The following is an 18973-nucleotide window of genomic DNA, read 5'->3' as shown; positions in this document are numbered from 1 at the left end:
CTCTTCTTCAGGCCCCTCCAGGCACGCTTTCTCAGTGGGACTCTTGGCACACCCTGGGACCTCCCTCGGAGCTGCTCCTGATGGACTGTTTCCCTTGAGGATGAGCTGGTGTCTTGTAAGGTTTCGATGCCTATATTCTCTTCCTGGTTCTCCTCACTGGGGGAAGGGCTGCTGGTTCTGGACTCCCAGGAGGACATGCTGCTACTTGTGTCTGTAGCACTAGAGCTCTCTTGGGCCATATCTTGCGTGTTTTCAAAGGTTGAGGATTGTGTGGATATGAAAAGTGACCATGGGGCTCCTGATGATGAGGTTAGCGTTGTTGTTGTTGCCTTTCTTTTTCTTGATGATGATTTTGTGGAATTGATGCTTCTCTCCACTCTGAATGTGCTCTTTCCAACATGAGGAATAAGCCCCTGGAGTGGGGAGGTGTTCTCCAGAAAGCTACTCTCAAGGGAAGAAAGGCTGGGAGGTACACTATGCCTCCTCCTACAGCCTTTCCTTCCACATCCGGGCAGCTCAGAGAGAGTGGGCAAAGTGAAGGTGGAAAGAGTACGGGCACTGGTTCCCTTCCTTACAGGCCAGGGAGGGTTGGGGGCTTTTGTAGGGTCCAGAGTACTGCCCTGCCCTCCATCGTGATAAAATTGGGGCTGCCTGGTATACTTCTTTTTTATAATCAAATAAGTCGCCATATCATGATTGTACTTCTGTTCCCTCAAAGCCTCCCTGAGCTCTTTAATGTTGTACCCCATAAGAAACATGTCAAAAGCGAGGTTGGATTCTGGTTCTCTAGGGATTTCCTCTGAAGATCTCAATGGGTCTTGATCATGGCACAGCCACGGGTGTACCAATATTTCTTTAATGGATGGCCTCCTTAAGGGGTCTATAGTCATTAATCTCTTTAATAGGTCTCGAAGCTCTGGAGACAGGTGATACGGGATCCAACAGCTCCGGGCTAGGATCAGATGCTTTATCTTGGAGTGCACTGTCTCTCGGAAGGGAAGGTGGCCAATAACTAAATAGTATAATACTACACCGAGACTCCAGATGTCAGTTGGGAGGCCATCATATTGTTTGTGATCAAACACTTCAGGAGCACAATATTGTGGTGTGCCACAAAATCCTTTGAACTTTTCCCCAGAGGCCAGTCTTTTGCCTAAGCCAAAGTCAGTCAGTTTCACATGCCCCTCCCAATCCAATAGGATGTTCTCGGCCTTGATGTCTCGGTGGACAATATTCTGACTGTGGATATAGTTGACGGCCAAAGAGAGTTCTGTAAATATCCTACGTGCCTCTTCCTCGTCCAGATGCCCACACTTGTTGATGTGTTTCAGCAGGGATCCCCGGGCTGCATATTCCATCACCAGGTACGTTTTGTGCCTTGTCTCGAATATCTGGAACAACTGTATTATGTGACTATGGTTCAGGGATTTCACAAGATCTATCTCAGAGATGACCAGGAAGTCTATATTTGTGCCCCTTTTCAATATCTTGATGGCTACCATGGTCTGGGTCATAAGGTGGAGAGCCACTTTGACTTCTGCAAAAGACCCTTTATCTAGGGTGCCCAGGATATAGTAATGCTGTGCCAGGGGGTTCCCTTCATGACAACTGGCCTCGATGTCCCCCGACATCGCACTTCCATTCTCTTGGTCACCAGGAGCTACAGCAAGCAAAGATGGCAGGGAAAAGAGATCAGAATTCCTTCTAAGATAGGTTACTACTAGAGATTCTGAGAATAAGAGACACAGACACTTCCATAGACGAGTCTGGCTCTGCCTAAGGACACAGGGAAACCAGAACAAAGCAAAGACAAACACAGAGGATGGAAAGAAGGAAGAAGGCTCAGAGCAGAAAGAGAGCAAGGGTGATGGAAGATAAAATTTTAGCCAGGAGAACAAGGATCCCAATTTCAAAGGAGCAGAACATTGACAAGCTTACCCAAGACGTCCATCATGAAGGACTGAGCTAAATGCCACACTTGAACATCAAGATAGCTTTACCCAGAAATGTGTGGGATGCAACTTGCCCCAGTAGATACAGTATCTACACGGGATGGGGGCAAAAGTCACACAGCACCTATGAATAAGAATGAAAATTTGTCAGTATTTTTCTGGAATGGATGTTGAGGTCACTCTGATATACAGAACATCTTAGTCCAACAGAGATATATACCACAATTTTTTCCTTATATTCAGGATACTGGTGGTTTGAGGTTGAATTAAAGGGAAGGGGAACTCTGAGGGGACTGGAGGATAAGAGGCAGGATGAGCTAGAGAGTAACAGACAGTGACAAAGTCAAAAGAGAAGTTAGGAAAACAAATATGGATGTTGGCCAGGGAGGGACGCTGATCAGGTTTCTTCCCACATTTCATCCCAGCACTCCGGAGGCAGGCAAATCTTTGAGTTTGAAGCTACCCTGGTCTACACAGAAAGTTACAGGTTGGCCAAGGCCATACAAAGAAATCCAGTCTCCCAGGAACAATAAAACAAACTGAAGAAGGAAAGAGAAACGAAGAAAGGAAGGAGAAAGGAGGGGGAAGGAAGGAAAACACATGGATGTTAATCCAGAAAGCAAAATGAAAATAATTAAACGAACAAGCAAACAACAAGAAGGCAAAGCTGTAAACAAAGCTCCCAAATGAATGAAATCACATAAACAGAAACCCAAACCTCTGAGTTTACGGAAACAGCAGGAAAGAACTCAGTCTGTGGACATGTAGCTGATGTTCAATGTCGAAATCCAAACAATCACCGATGTCCAAATCTGATCCAACTACCGAGTCCTGCAGTTCACTACCAAACAGTTCTCTGCACAGAAGGACACAAAACAGCCCGGACAGTGCACTATATGATCAGCTCTTGGTCATTCCTCACAATGGCTCTCTGTGTCATCAGAGCATTAGTGACCAATCAGAGCTGGCACAACCCACAGTGATTTTTCTCACTCCTTACAAGGTGCTCTGTCTGTTACTGTTCATTTCACTGAGAGCAAGCACTGGACAAGAGACACCTTAAGGGAGGGAGAGCTCTATTTAGATTCATGGCATGAGGGGTTTGGAGGGAATGTTGGGGTTCCCCCACTAGGGTTTTAGTCTCATGTCAAAAGGAATGTTTTAGATGGGGTGGGGACAAGAGAATCTCTCTCCCTCTCTCTCTCTCTCTCTCTCTCTCTCTCTCTCTCTCTCTCTCTCTCTCTCTCTCTCTCTCTCTCTCGTGTGTGTGTGTGTGTGTGTGTGTGTGTGTGTGTATGTGCACACATTTGAGTGTGTGTTTCCAACCAGATGTATAAAAGTACAACAAACTTCATTTCGGAGATTTGGGGGTGAGGAAGCATCCAGGAGAGGGGCTCTCTGCTCCAAGACCAAGCAATCAAAGCTTGTCCTGGATCCTTAGCAGGCACAGATTTCTAAGGGTAGACATTTCCCTTAGAAATAGGTGAAGATTGCTGGAATGTCATGTCCTGATCTTCTGGAGCTCAGAGTTTGGTGGGTTTTTTTTTCCCTCAGGAACTAGTGGGTTTTTTGCTTAGTGATTACTCAGTTTTGTTTTTTGGTGTTTGTATTTATTTGTTTCACCCTGTTTCTTCCACATATGCTCCATTGGCCAGGCTGGGAAGTCCTTTCAGGCCACAGGTTGCTTTGACTTAGGTTCTAGGGTTCAGTCATGGAGCTCTTCAGGACAGGTGGAAAGGACACTGCCCCATGGCAGCCCCTGTTGTGGCACCTCATGTTGATGGCAGGAAGAGGGTGGAGAGTAAGCACACTGCAGTGGTGGCTCCTGCTGATGTACCTCACGGTGGTCACAGGCTGAAGCACCTCGCGGTTGTCACAGGCTGATGTACCTCATGGTTGTCACAGGCTGATGTACCTCATGGTTGTCACAGGCTGATGTACCTCATGGTTGTCACAGGATGAGGCAGAAAAGGACATGCAGTGGCCTTGGCGGCTTCTCAGCTGTAACATCACAGGAATGGGGACAGGGAACGTTAACAACTCAGGCACTACAATCTGAGCAGAATGTAATAAAGCTTACAACTAACAACAAATAAATCCCTAAGAAATTTACAAACTCCTGGAAATAAAAAAAAGCATTACTGAATAATTATGTTAATGAAGAAAAAGATTTTCAAAATGTGAAAGCGTAAAATTCCAACATTACATAATCAGTGTCACATACTTAAAGTAGTCCTATGAGGTAAATAGATACCTATAAGTGCTAACATTAATAAAAGAAATCAGTAAAACAAATATTTTAATTTAATGAAACCTGAAAATTTGAGGAAAAAAAAATTCAAACTTAGTTGTTCTGTAAGTCTCTAGTGAGCCTTAGCTTACCAGGATCTCCTGAATGAACAACTCAGAGTCAGGAATCGATGTAAAAAACAAGAGGAATTTGTCATTCTAACATGATGGGTCACCCTGCACATGGAGAGAGAACGACCAAGTGCAACCCACACAGCAGGCCTTCATACAGTCCTCAGGGAAGCCACCATTAGGCACAATGTGATTGGAGGAGGGGGGAAGAGGAAGAAGAGGAGGAGGAAGAGGAGGAGGAGGAAGGGGAGGAGGAGGAAGGGGAGGAGGAAGGGAAGGAGGAAAGGGAGGAGGAAGGGGAGGGGGAAATGGAGGAGGAAGGGGAGGAGGAAGGGGAGGAGGAAGGGGAGGAGGAAGGGGAGGAGGAAAGGGAGGAGGAAGGGGAGGAGGAAGGGGAGGAGGAGGAAGAGGAGGAGGAAGAGGAAGGGGGAGGAGGAGGAGGAAAGAAAAAAATGAAAAGGAGGAAATTAAGAAAGAAGATACAATACTAAAAAATATTCCACAACACACTTGCAAACAGTGCAGCGGCAGCAGCGGTGGAAGATGGCTGAGGCTGTTCCGTAGCGTGCATGGACTGTGGAGCAGGGAGCAGCTGCCCAAGAAGGAAGGACATCATCAAGTTTCTGCAGGATCCCGGTTCAGATTCGTTTCTCACAGAGCATAAATTACTCGGAAACATAAGAAAATGTAACTAAGACTGCTAATGAGGACCATTTGGTTAGTGCTATAACCATCTTTTTGAAAGTGTCTCAAGATTGCTGAAACCGGAAGTAAAGCGTCTGAACAGGTGAGAAACGTGAAGCTTGGTGACGATAAACCCAAAGATTCCAAGTCTGAGGAGACTCTCGAGGGTCCACCAAAATATACAAAATCTTCTAAAAAAAATGGAGATAAAAACCAACATTCCTAAAAAGCGAGATGTTGTTCACTGCTGGTAAATGGGGACACTCCCAGATGGAACTGTTTTTGATCCTAATATTCAAACAAGGTCAAAGAAGAAAAATGCCAAGCTTTTAAGTTTTAAGGTTGGAGTAGGCAAGGTTAACAGAAGATGGGATGGAGCACTCTTGACTATGAATAAAGAAGAAAAGGCTCGACTGGTGATTGAACCAGAATGGGCCTACAGAAAGAAAGGACAGCCCGATGCCAGAATTCCACCAAACTCCAAACTCACTTTTGTAGTGGAACTAGTAGATATTGACTGAAACCGGTACTTCAGATCGGACGTCAGCATGGATAAAAACCTAATGTGGCCAATTGGAACTTGTTACTATCATGACAGAAGAGTCAACAGGAAAATTTAAAGAGTTAAAGTTTGTTTACTTGATCTCAACTTTTGAGAAATTTAATTCCCTGTAACTCCCCTTAAGTCTCAGACATATTCCTACAGTCATGTAAAGTATTCAAGACAGCTAGATGCAGAAAATTTATTTGATAAATACGTTATGCCCTCATGATAAAAGTCTTAGGAGAATGTAGAACCACAGGGACAATACTTCAGCCTAGTGAAAAGATATATGTGAGTAACCCTCAGCCAACATTATCTGATATGGATTAAAGATTAAATCAATCAACCCCTCTGAATTCAGTAATGGGACAGCGACATCTGGTGCTCCCAAACATTGTCAATAGTACTTGCTATCTTCACTGTTCTCAAAGTGCAGCTGAGGTAATAAGCAAGGGAAGGAAATTAGAGGCACACAATAAGGAAGGAAGATATCCAGCTATCCCAGTGTACAGTGGACAAGATACTAGATATTAGAGATCCCAGGAATCTGAACAAAAACCTTCTAGAAATGGCAAATTCAGCAATGTGGCAGCATAGAGATTCAATATGCATAAATCAATAGCTTTTCTATACATCAAACATTAAAAAATGAGAAAGATCATGAGCATACTCCACTCCACCAGACTCAAAGAAAATAAAGTGCCTGGAAATAAACAACAAAGAGGTGATGGGAATCTACAATGGAAGCTTTCAACCTCTGAAGAAAGAGATAAAGACAATGTCTTACTCCTGGATTGTTAAAATGAGTATTATACCAAAACTTTTTATAGATTTGATTCAACCCCCCCCCCGAAAATCCTCATCTCATTCTTCATTTCAATAGAAAAAAGTGAACCTTACCTTCATATGGAACCACAAAAGACCCCGGGGTGCCAATAGCATCAGAAGCAAAAGGGAAAATATTGTGGGCAATACATTCCATATCTTAAGATGTATTACAGAGCCATAATAAGAGGATCAATTTGGTCCTGACCCATAAAAGATCAAATAAACAAAATCAAGGATGCACACATGACTTCATGTTGTGAGGTAATTGCACCAGCAAAAAAAAAAAATGTTTTTTAATAATTTTTTATTTAATATTTCTTTTTACTTATTCACTTTACATACCATTTACTACTCTTTTCCTGGCCCCATCCCTCTTTCCTTTCTGAGCCAGTGGGGGCCAACTCTGGTTACACCCCCACCCTGGCACATCAAGTCTTTGTTATACTAAGTGCATCCTCTCCTACTGAGGCCAGAAAACGCAGCCCAGAGAGAACATATCCCATATCTAGGCAACAGCTCTTAGGATAGATAGTTCCTGCTCTAGTTGTTCGGGACCTGCATGAAGAGCAAGCTGCATATTTGTTATATATGTATGGGGAGGGCTAGGTCTACCCCTGTGTGTTCTTTAGTTGGTGGATCAGTCCCTGAGAATCCCAAGGGTACAGGTTAGTAGATTCTGTCTGTCTTCCTGTGGAATTCCCATTCCCTTAGGGCCCACAATCCTTCCTATTCTTCCCCAAGCTCCATCCAGATTGGCTGTGGCTGTCTAAATCTGTCTGAGTCATCTGCTGGGTGGAGCCTCTTAGAGGACTGAAGACAGTCATGCTAGCCTCCCTTCTTCAAGCATAACAGAGTATTATTAATAGTGTCACGGATTGGTGCTTGTCCCTGGGATGAGTTTCAAGTGGGGGCAGGTATTAGTTGGCAGTTCCCTCAGTTTTTGGTCCATTCCTCATGGCTGCATTTTTTTTTGTAGACAGGATAAATTTTTGGTTGGAAATTTTAAGGTGGGATGGTGTACTGGCTGGTTTTGAATGTCAACTTGACACAGGTTGGAGTTATCACAGAGAAAGGAGCTTCAGTTGGGGAAGTGCCTCCATGAGATCCAACTGTGAGGCATTTTCTCAATTAGTGATCATGGAGGGAGGGCCCGTTGTGGGTGGTACCATCTCTGGGCTGTATTCTTGGGTTTTATAAGAGAGCAGGCTGAGCAAGCCAGGGGAAGCAAGCCAGTAAGAAACATCCCTCCATGGCCTCTGCACCAGTTCCAGTCCTGACTCTTTTAGTGATGAACTGCAACGTGGAAGTGTAAGCTCAATAAACCCTTTCTTCCCCAACTTACTTCTTGGTCATGATGTTTGTGCAGGAATAGAAACCCTACTAAGACAGTTGGTGTCCCTATGATTCCCCTGGTCTTCCTGCTTCCTTGTTTCAGGATGTGGCCTCTTCAGTTTCTGTATCTCCAATCCTTGGAGTCACAGCTAAAGACATCTCCATTGCTTCTTGAGGGTCTTCCTTATCCCAGGTCTCTGGCTTTTCTTGAAGATGTCACCTATACACCCTCCTATGAGAAGCAGAATTCCATTTATTCTAATGGCCATCTAGACATCCCTTCTGTCCTTCCCCACACCTGATCCTTCCCCATTCCCCTTTCTATCTCCTCTCCCACCCAGTTCCCAGTTTCCTCCCTCCATCTGCATCTTATCACTATTTTATTCCTCTGTCTACGTGAAGTTCAAGCATCCTTGCTTCTACCATCCTTCATGTGTAGCTTCTTTAGGTTTGTGGAATGTAGCAGGAGTATCCTGTTGCTTATGTCTAATCTCCACTTACAAGTGAGTACATACCATGAAAACATGTAAAACATTTTCTTTATCCATTCTTAATTGGAGAGACATCTAGGTTGTTTCCAATTTCTGGCTCCTACATGTACAGCTGCTATGAAGAGGATTATCAAGTGTCTCATGGGATGGGGAGCATCTCTTGTGAATATGCCCAGAGTGGCATAGCTGGGTCTTGAGGTAGAACTATTATCAGTTTTCAGAAAAACTGCCAACTTGATTTCCACAGTGCTTGTACAAATCTGCAATCCAAGCAGTAATGGAGGAGAGTTCCCCTTGCTCCACATCCTCACCAGCATGTAGTGCCACTTGAGTTTTTTTGTTTGTTTGTTTTTGTTTTCTCATGTCTTCCCCCATCCCACTTCTGAGTGTTTGTATGTGTTGTACTTTTTTTTTTAATGTTTTTATTCGATATAATTTATTTATATTTCAAATGATTTCCCTTTTCTAGCCCCCCCACTCCCCGAAAGTCCCGTAAGTCCCCTTCTCTTCCCCTGTCCTCCCACCCACCCCTTCCCACTTCCCCGTTCTGGTTTTGCCGAATACTGTTTCACTGAGTCTTTCCAGAACCAGGGGCCACTCCTCCTTTCTTCTTGTACCTCATTTGATGTGTGGATTATGTTTTGGGTATTCCAGTTTTCTAGGTTAATATCCACTTATTAGTGAGTGCATACCATGATTCACCTTTTGAGTCTGGGTTACCTCACTTAGTATGATATTCTCAAGCTCCATGCATTTGCCTAAGAATTTCATGAATTCATTGTTTCTAATGGCTGAATAGTACACCATTGTGTAGATATACCACATTTTTTGCATCCACTCTTCTGTTGAGGGATACCTGGGTCCTTTCCAGCATCTGGCAATTATAAATAGGGCTGCTATGAACACAGTAGAGCATGTATCCTTATTATATGGTGGGGAGTCTTCTGGGTATATGCCCAGGAGTGGTATAGCAGGATCTTCTGAAAGTGAGGTGCCCAGTTTTCGGAGGAACGCCAGACTGCTTTCCAAAGTGGTTGTACCAATTTGCAACCCCACCAGCAGTGGAGGAGTGTTCCTCTTTCTCCACACCCTCTCCAACACCTGCTGTCTCCTGAATTTTTAATCTTAGCCATTCTGACTAGTGTAAGATGAAATCTTAGGGTAGTTTTGATTTGCATTTCCCTAATGACTAATGAAGTAGAGCATTTTTTAAGATGCTTCTCTGCCATCTGAAGTTCTTCAGGTAAGAATTCTTTGTTTAACTCTGTACCCCATTTTTTAATAGGGTTGTTCGGTTTTCTGGAGTCTAACTTCTTGAGTTCTTTATATATATTGGATATTAGCCCTCTATCTGATGTAGGATTGGTGAAGATCTTTTCCCAATTTGTTGGTTGCCGATTTGTCTTCTTGATGGTGTCCTTTGCCTTACAGAAACTTTGTAATTTTATGAGGTCCCATTTGTCAATTCTTGCTCTTAGAGCATACGCTATTGGTGTTCTGTTCAGAAACTTTCTCCCTGTACCGATGTCCTCAAGGGTCTTCCCCAGTTTCTTTTCTATTAGCTTCAGAGTGTCTGGCTTTATGTGGAGGTCCTTGATCCATTTGGAGTTGAGCTTAGTACAAGGAGACAAGCAGGGATCAATTCGCATTCTTCTTCATGCTGACCTCCAGTTGAACCAGCACCATTTGTTGAAAAGGCTATCTTTTTTCCATTGGATGTTTTCAGCCTCTTTGTCGAGGATCAAGTGGTCATAGGTGTGTGGGTTCATTTCTGGATCTTCAATCCTGTTCCATTGATCCTCCTGCCTGTCACTGTACCAATACCATGCAGTTTTTAACACTATTGCTCTGTAGTATTGCTTGAGGTCAGGGATACTGATTCCCCCAGATTTTCTTTTGTTGCTGAGAATAGTTTTAGCTATCCTGGGTTTTTTGTTGTTCCAGATGAATTTGATAATTGCTCTTTCTAACTCTGTGAAGAATTGAGTTGGGATTTTGATGGGTATTGCATTGAATCTGTATAGTGCTTTAGGCAAAATGTCCATTTTAACTATATTGATTCTACCAATCCATGAGCATGGGAGGTTTTCCCATTTTTTGAGATCTTCTTCCATTTCCTTCTTCAGAATCTTGAAGTTCTTGTCATACAGATCTTTCACATGTTTGGTAAGAGTCACCCCAAGATACTTTATACTGTTTGTGGCTCTTGTGAAGGGGGTCATTTCCCTAATTTCATTGTCAGCCTGCTTATCCTTTGAGTATAGGAAGGCCACTGATTTGCTTGAGTTGATTTTATAACCTGCCACTTTGCTGAAGTTGTTAATCAGCTGTAGGAGCTCTCTAGTGGAGTTCCTTGGGTCAATTAGGTAGACGATCATGTCGTCTGCAAATAATGATAGTTTGACTTCTTCCTTTCCAATTTCTATCCCTTTGACATCCTTATGTTGTCGAATTGCCCGAGCTAGTACCTCAAGTACAATATTGAAAAGATAAGGAGAAAGGGGGCAGCCTTGTGTGGTCCCTGATTTCAGTGGGATTGCTTCAAGTTTCTCTCCATTTAGTTTGATGCTGGCTACCGGTTTGCTGTATATTGCGTTTACTATGTTTAGGTATGGGCCTTGAATTCCTGTTCTCTCCAAGACCTTAAGCATGAAAGGATGCTGAATTTTGTCAAATGCTTTTTCAGCATCCAATGAAATGACCATGTGGTTTTGTTCTTTGAGTTTGTTTATGTAGTGGATTGTATTGATGGATTTCCGTATATTGAACCAACCCTGTATTCCCGGGATAAAGCCTACTTGATCATGGTGGATGATCGTTTTGATGTGTTCTTGGATTCGGTTGGCAAGAATTTTATTGAGTATTTTTGCATCGATGTTCATAAGGGAAATTGGTCTGAAGTTCTCTTTCTTTGTTGGATCTTTTTGTGGCTTTGGTATCAGCGTAATTGTGGCTTCATAGAAGGAATTGGGTAGTGTTCCTTCTGTTTCTATTTTGTGGAATAGTTTGAAGAGTATTGGTGTTAACTCTTCTTTGAAGGTCTGGTAGAATTCTGCACTGAAGCCATCTGGTCCTGGGCTTTTTTTGGTTGGAAGACTTTCTATGACTCCTTCTATTTCTTTAGGCATTATGGGACTGTTTAGATGGTCTAGTTGGTCCTGATTTAATTTTGGTATTTGGTATCTGTCAAGGAAATTGTCCATTTCCTCCAGATTCTCCAGTTGTGTTGAGTACAGGCTCTTGTAGTAGGATCTGATGATTTTTTGGATTTCCTCAGTTTCCGTTGTTATATCTCCCTTTTCATTTCTAAGTTTGTTAATTTGGATACTTTCTCTGTGCCCTTTGGTCAGTCTGGCTAAGGGTTTATCTATCTTGTTGATTTTCTCAAAGAACCAGCTCCTGGTTTTGTTGATTTTTTTTATGGTTCTCTTTGTTTCTACTTGATTGATTTTGGCCCTGAGTTTGATGATTTCCTGCCTTCTACTGCTCCTGGGCGAAATAGCTTCTTTTTGTTCTAGGGCTTTCAGGTGTGTCATTAAGCTGGTAATGTATGCTGTCTCCATTTTCTTTTTGGAGGAACTCAGGGCTATGAGTTTTCCTCTTATCACTGCTTTCATTGTGTCCCATAGATTTGGGTATGTTGTGTTTTCATTTTCATTGTGTTCTAAAAAGTCTTTAATTTCTTTCTTTATTTCTTCCTTGACCAAGGTATCATTGAGTAGAGTATTGTTGAGTTTCCACGTGTATGTGGGTTTTCTGTTGTTTCTGTTGCTATTGAAGACCACTTTTACTCCATAGTGATCAGATAGGAGGCATGGGATTAGTTCGATCTTCTTATATTTGTTGAGGTCTGTCTTGTGACCAATTATATGGTCGATTTTGGAGAAGGTACCAGGAGGTGCTGAGAAAAAGGTATACTCTTTTGTTTTAGGATAGAATGTTCTATATATATCTGTTAAATCTAATTGGTCCAAAGCTTCAATTATTTTCATTGTGTCCCTGTTTAGTTTCTGTTTTACTGAACGGTCCATTGAGGAAAGTGCAGTGTTGAAGTCACCCACAATTATTGTGTTAGGTGCAATGTGTGCTTTTAGTTTTAATAAAATTTCTTTTACGAAAGAGGGTGCCCTTGCATTTGCGGCATAGATGTTCAGGATTGACAGTTCTTCTTTTTGTATTTTTCCTTTGACCAGCAAGAAGTGTCCCTCAGATTCTCTTTTGATGACTTTGGGTTGAAAGTCAATTTTATCTGATATTAAAATGGCTACTCCAGCTTGTTTCCTGAGACCATTTGCTTGTAAAATTGTCTTCCAGCCTTTTACTCTAAGGTAGTGTTTGTCTTTGACCCTGAGGTGTGTTTCCTGTAAGCAGCAAAATGTAGGGTCCTGTTTACGTATCCAGTCAGTTAGTCTGTGTCTTTTTATTGGGGCATTAAGTCCATTGATGTTAAGAGATATTAAGGAATAGTGATTGTTACTTCCTATCATTTTTGACGTTATGTTTTAAATTTGAATGCTTAACTTCTTTTGGGTTTGATGAAAGGTTACTATCTTGCTTTTTCCAGGGTGAAGTTTCCCTCCTTGTATTGGTGTTGTCCTCCTATTATCCTTTTTAGGGCTGGGTTTGTGGATAGATATTGGGTAAACTTGGTTTTGTCATGAAATATCTTAGTTTCTCCATCTATGGTGATTGAGAGTTTTGCTGGATATAGTAGTTTTGGTTGGCATTTGTGTTCTCTTAGAGTCTGCATGAGATCTGCCCAGGACCTTCTAGCCTTCATAGTCTCAGGTGAAAAGTCTGCTGTGATTCTGAAAGGTCTTCCTTTATATGTTACTTGGCCTTTTTCTCTTACTGCCTTTAGTATTCTTTCTTTGTTTAGAATATTTGGTGTTTTGATTATTATGTGATGGGAAGTATTTCTGTTCTGGTCCAGTCTGTTTGGAGTTCTGTAGGCTTCTTGTATATTCATGGGCATCTCTCTCTTTAGGTTAGGGAAGTTTTCTTCCATAATTTTATTGAAGATATTTGCTGGCCCTTTAAGTTGTAAATCTTCACTCTCATCTATGCCTATAATCCTTAGGTTTGGTCTTCTCATTGTGTCCTGGATTTCCTGGATATTTTGGGTTACAAGCTTTTTGCATTTTGCATTTTCTTTAACTGTTGAGTCCATGGTTTCTATGGAATCTTCAGCATCTGAGATTCTTTCTTCTATCTCTTGTATTCTGTTGTTGATATTTGCATCTCTGTCCCCTGATTTCTTCCCAAGGCTTTCTATCTCCAAAGTTGTCTCCCTTTGAGTTTTCTTAGTTGTTTCTACTTCTGATTTTAGATCCTGGATGACTCACTTGCTTGTTTGTACTTTCCTGTAATTCTTTAAGAGATTTTTGTGTTTCCTCTTTCATGACCTCAGCCTGTTGACCAAAGTTCTCCTGTATTTCTTTAAGAGATTTTTGTGTTTCGTCTTTCATGACCTCAGCCTGTTGACCAAAGTTCTCCTGTATTTCTTTAACTGTTTTTTGCCTTTCCTCCTTGTTGGCTTTTGTATTCTCCTGGATTTCTTTCAATGATTTTTGTGTTTCCCTTGCAAGGGCTTCTAACTTTTTATCCATTTTCTCCTGAATTTCTTTAAGTATGTCCTTCATGTGTTCCTATACCAGCATCATGACCAGTGATTTTAAATCCAAATCTTGTTTTACTGGTGTGATGGTGTATCCAGGACATGTTGGTAGAGGAGAATTGGGTTCAGATGTTGCCATATTGCCTTGATTTCTGTTAGTGACGTTCCTGCGTTTGCCTTTTGCCATCTAGTTCTCACTGGTGTTAGTTTGTCTTGTCAGTGCTGGACTCACCAGTGCAAGCTGCCCCTTCCCAGTTGGCCTCTGGTGCACAGCTTACCTCCTGCACTGCTTTTAGACAGGGTGCTGCTGCCCAGGCTGTTCAGATCCCAAAGCAGGCACCCGAAGGCTCCCGCTGGGGCCCGCTGGATTCACTGGAGCACACTGACTTCTCCCAGCTGGCCGCCCGGAAGCCCAGCTAGCCTCTTGCAGGACCTGGAGATGTGGTGCAGCCGCCCAGGCTGATCTGGATCCGGAAGCGGAGAGAGTTGAGCTGAGGGCTTCCACCTGAGGCCTTGCCCCAGATTGTGTCTGTGGACCAGATGAAGCCCGTGTGTACCCCCAGGGAGTGCCGACGGTGTATGCTGCTGTGACCTCCCCTGTGTTCTGCTCACCCCGCTGGGCAGCCGATCCCCCAACCGGGCTGGCGCACACAAGGTTAGCCTGGCCACCCATGCCCTGATTCCAGGCAAAAGCCTGGGAGGCCAAGGTCCGAGCAAAGTTCCCCTAGGGCTATGACTGTTAATTGGGTCTGCCAGGTGACTAGGATGGCGGCCGTGCATGCCCGTGCTCCCTGAAAGCGCTGGGAGAATCTACTGTGCTAACAACCTCCTGGGCGGGTTGACTCACAGATGGCCCACCAAGCCTCCCAGTTCTTGGGGTCAGTCCTGTGCCTTTTGGGGCCTAGACCCCCGCTTTGTTAGCATCAGGCTATGCCTGTTACAGCTCTGTCCGGCAGAGCTCTCTGTCGTCCTGCAGGCAAAATGGCGGCGCGCGCAGGTCTGGGCAAGAAACCTCCTGGATGGGTTGGCACCCCGATGGCCCCCCGACCAGCCCAGGGCCTGGGTGCAGGCCAATGCCCGTCGGGCTCAGACCACCGTGGTGTTGGCCTCGGATTATGCTTCTTAGATGCTGAGAAAGTATTTGACAAAATCCATCACCCCTTCATGATACACGTAATTCACTATATAAAACAACTCAAAGAAAAAAATCACATGACCATTTCATTAGATGCAGAGAAAGTATTTGACAAAATCCAATACCCTATATGATAAAAATTTAGGAAAGATCATAAGTTCAAGGACCATACCTGATAATATAAAAGCAATAAACAGCAAAGCAGTAGCCAACATCAAACTAAATGGAGAGAAACTTGAAGCAATCCCTCTAAAATCAAGAACTAGACAAGGCTGTCCACTCTCTCCCTACCTGTTCAATATAGTACTCAAAGACCTAGCAAAAGCAATTAGACAACAAAAGAAGGTAAAATGCAAATAAATTGGAATGGAAGAAATCAAAATATCACTATTTGTAGATGATATTTGCCTATGGGAGTACTACTCAGTTATTAAAAACAACAAATTCATGGAATTCTTATGCAAATGGGTGGAACTAGAAAATATCATCCTGAGTGAGGTAACCCAGTCACAAAAGAACACACATGGCATGCACTCACTAAAAAGTGGATATTAGCCCAGAAGCTTGGATCACCCAAGATAGAATTCATAGACCAAATGAAGCTCAAGAAGAAGGAAGACTTCAGTACTTCTTAGAAGGGGGAACTAAATACCCACAGGTGGAGATACAGAGACAAAATGTGGAGCAGAGACTGAAGGGAAGGCCATCCAGATACTGCCCCACCTGGGGATCCATCCCTCATACAGTCACCAAACCCAGACAATATTGTGGATATCAGCAAGTGCTTCCTGAAAGGAAGATGATATGGCTGTCTCCTGAGAGGCCCTGTCTGTGCCTGACAAATATAGAAGTGGATACTCACAGCCAACTAATGAACGAAGCACAGGGTCCCCCATGGAGGAACTAGAGAAAGGACCCAGGGAGCTGAAGGATCTTGCAGCCTTGTAGGAGGAGCAAATATAAGAACTAACCAGCACCCCCAGAACTCCCAGGGACTAAACTACCAACCAAAGAGTACACATGGAGGGACCCATGGCTCCAGGCACATATGTTGAAGGGAATGGCCCTGTCAGACCTCAATGACAGGAGAGGCCCTGGGTCCTGTGAAGGCTCCACGCCCCAATGACGGGGAACGCCAGGATAGGGAAGCGGGTGTGGGTGGGGTAGTAAGCAGGTGGAGGAGGGATGGGATAGGGGCTTTTGAAGGGGAAATGAGGAGAGGGGATAACATTTGAAATGTGAATCAAGAAAATATCTAATAAAAACTGAGGAAATAAAAAGTAACACATTGAAAGTAAGAGCATTGTTACATCAGAGCAGGAGGCGGGAGCAAGATTAGGAGGAGAATGCAGTTTAATATCTTAAATATAAGGCAACTTTATAAAATAAAAGCAATATGCACAATGCAGAGAGAAATAGGCAAAAAGAAGAAACTACAGAGTGGAAGGAGCAGGTAGGACCCTCCTTACCACAGGACAGAACAGGTATTTTCTTAATAGCAAGGCAAGCTTAGTTGTACTAAAGAGGACAAAGCGTTCTGCTATGGACTTGGGTTAAATTCATTTAGCAACAAACTTGAAGAAGCTTTTCTTTCTCTATGCAATAAAGGTTGGAGCTCAATTTTCATCCAGAATGAATGAGTTCATTCTGTGCTGGTGCTTGATCTTTTGCTCCAAATGCATTTGTAAGTATAGGTGTGTGTGTGTGTGTGTGTGTGTGTGTGTGTGTGTAATTATGAGATAAGGATATAGTTTGGCCCAACTGGTTTTAATGGAGATATATGAATGTGTAAGCATGAATCCATATATAATTTTATGTGAGTTTATCCATGTTTACTTATGTAAAAACATTCTTCTGCAAATTTGACTCTCTTCTTCTGGTTCAATGGAAGTGTATTACTCCAAATCTCCCCCTAGCCAAACAAGCAAGAGGCATCTGGACATGAGGGGTTTGGTTCTAGCAAGCAATCCCTTACTTAATCCACTGCTGTTTTAAAATGAGGTGCTAAGTGCCAGTCTGATTTGAAGATGCTATAATTTTGGTTGTATGGTTTTGGCTTCTTTATCAAAAGACAAGTGTCCACAGGTGTGTGGGTTTAATTCTGGGTCTTTGACTCTATTCGGTTGATTAACCTGACTGTCTGTGTCCACTATCATGCAATTCATATCACTATTGCTCTGTAGTACAGCTTGAGGTCAGGGATGGTGATTCTTTCAGAAGTCTTTACTTGTTCAGAATTGTATCATGCATCCTGGTTTTTTGTTTTTCCATGTGAAACTGAGCATTGCTCTTTCCATGTCAGTAAATTATTGTGTTGCTATTTTGATGGGGATTGAATTGAACCAGTAGATTTCTTTCAGTAAGATGCCCATTTCACTGTATTAAATCTATCAATCCATGAGAATGGGAGACCTTTTCATCCTCTGCTTCCCCAGCATGGCAATACTTTCTTTTTTCATTTTTTCTTCAATTTATTTTTTTAAAAAATATCTTTGTATCCTGACTGCAGCCCCCCATCTCCTCTTCTAGTTATGATCTTACAAATCCCTCTCCCTCCATATTCCCCTCTACCCTGTGCACAGAGAAGAGGAAGACCCTCTTGGGTACCAACCTAGCCTGGGACATCTAGTCCCAGGGAAAGGTGACAGCATGGCAATTCTAAAACTTCCTTCTTTCAGTGATCTACTGTCTGAGAAATCTAAAGTCCTACCTCTGTCTCCCTGTCCAGTCATTTGCTATCAGCAAATTTATTTAGCATTTAGCACAATCTGGGAGGAAGGACAGTGTCTCACACTTAGACATGCAAATTCTCGTATAATTTGGGAACCTCATTAAGATAATATTAGCAATAAACCAAATCAACAACTGTATATACATACTTGTAAGTAGATATTAGCCAAAGAGTAAAGAAGAAGGTTGAGGCTGGCATCAGGGTGAGCCTGGGCATGGCCATGCTGCACCACTTCTGATGGGGTGGAACCCTTCAGGTTCAGGGATGCACTGCCTCATCAGGCGTCCTAGGATCCCGCTGGATGGAGGAGACCGGGCTAGGGGAGGCCAAACTCAACTGGTCCATCCACAGAGTGTGGGGCGGTGGCCCTGGAGTCTGAGCTGCAGGCACCACCGAGGAGTGGCCTGGCTCGCAGAGGGCGATGCTGTGGCTGCTGCTGCCAGTTGCAGCCATGGGAGCGCTGGGCGGTGGCTTCCTACTCTGGCTCCTGGACATGAGTGGCAATGACCTCACAGCACTGGGATCCGAGGTGCTGACACTGAGCGGCCTGCGCATGCTGCTGGAGAGGAACAACGAGCTGGGCGGCCCGGGCTGGCTGCCCAAGGGCCTGCCTGGCCCAGTCACTGCTCTGCTGCAGCCTGCAGGTGCTCAACCTCAGTGGCAACCTCTTCGAGGAGCTGCCCATGTCACTGCTGAAGCTGCCAGAGTCTATGGGGGTCAGAAGAGGGCACCAGATCCCCTTCGACTGGAGTTAGAAGCTGCTGCTGTGAGCTGCTGTGTGGGTGCTGGGATCTGAACCCTCATCCTCTGCAAGTGCACTGAGCGCTCCCAACCCCAGAGTCCACTCTCCAGTCCCTCATCACATTAAAGGTTGAGGCAAGGACTCTCACTCAACCTGGAGCTGTGCAGTCCTGTTGGACTGGCCAGCAAGCTGCAGTCCTGGGTTAAGGAATGCACTGCCTCCTTTGACGTGATTATTAGGGTGGCTCAGGTCCTCTGGCTTGCACAGGGGCATCGTCCTGGCTGACCATCTCCCCAGCTCCTTAGGCAGCTTCTAGTTATTAGCCGTGTTATGGATGTGCACGCCTTGGATATTTTTTGTTGTTTCAAAACCGTGACTCTTGTCTGTGTCTGTTTGTGACTGTACTAAAGATCAAACCCACAGCTGTGACTCGACACCGAGTCACAGGGACAGTGGATACTGAGGTCATTGTCTATTTCATGGCCCATATGAGGGAACTGAGGGTGGCCCTGTTAGAATGAGGTCTGCAGTCTGCATAGTGGTCGACAGGATTGGA

General features: G+C 43.7%; 2 pseudogenes; one reads left to right on the top strand and one right to left on the bottom strand.

The window, feature by feature from the left end:
* Positions 1-822: 822 nt before the first annotated feature.
* On the bottom strand, positions 823-1631 carry LOC127670661 (sperm motility kinase X-like; annotated as a pseudogene).
* A 3225-nt stretch (positions 1632-4856) lies between these two features.
* Positions 4857-5518, top strand: LOC127670986 (peptidyl-prolyl cis-trans isomerase FKBP3-like; annotated as a pseudogene).
* Positions 5519-18973: the final 13455 nt, after the last annotated feature.

The sequence above is a fragment of the Apodemus sylvaticus genome, chromosome 20, assembly GCF_947179515.1.
Source record: "Apodemus sylvaticus chromosome 20, mApoSyl1.1, whole genome shotgun sequence".
NCBI lineage: Eukaryota > Metazoa > Chordata > Mammalia > Rodentia > Muridae > Apodemus > Apodemus sylvaticus.
The sequence above is the reverse complement of the archived record's forward strand: the minus strand, read 5'-3'. Positions and strand labels throughout refer to the sequence as shown.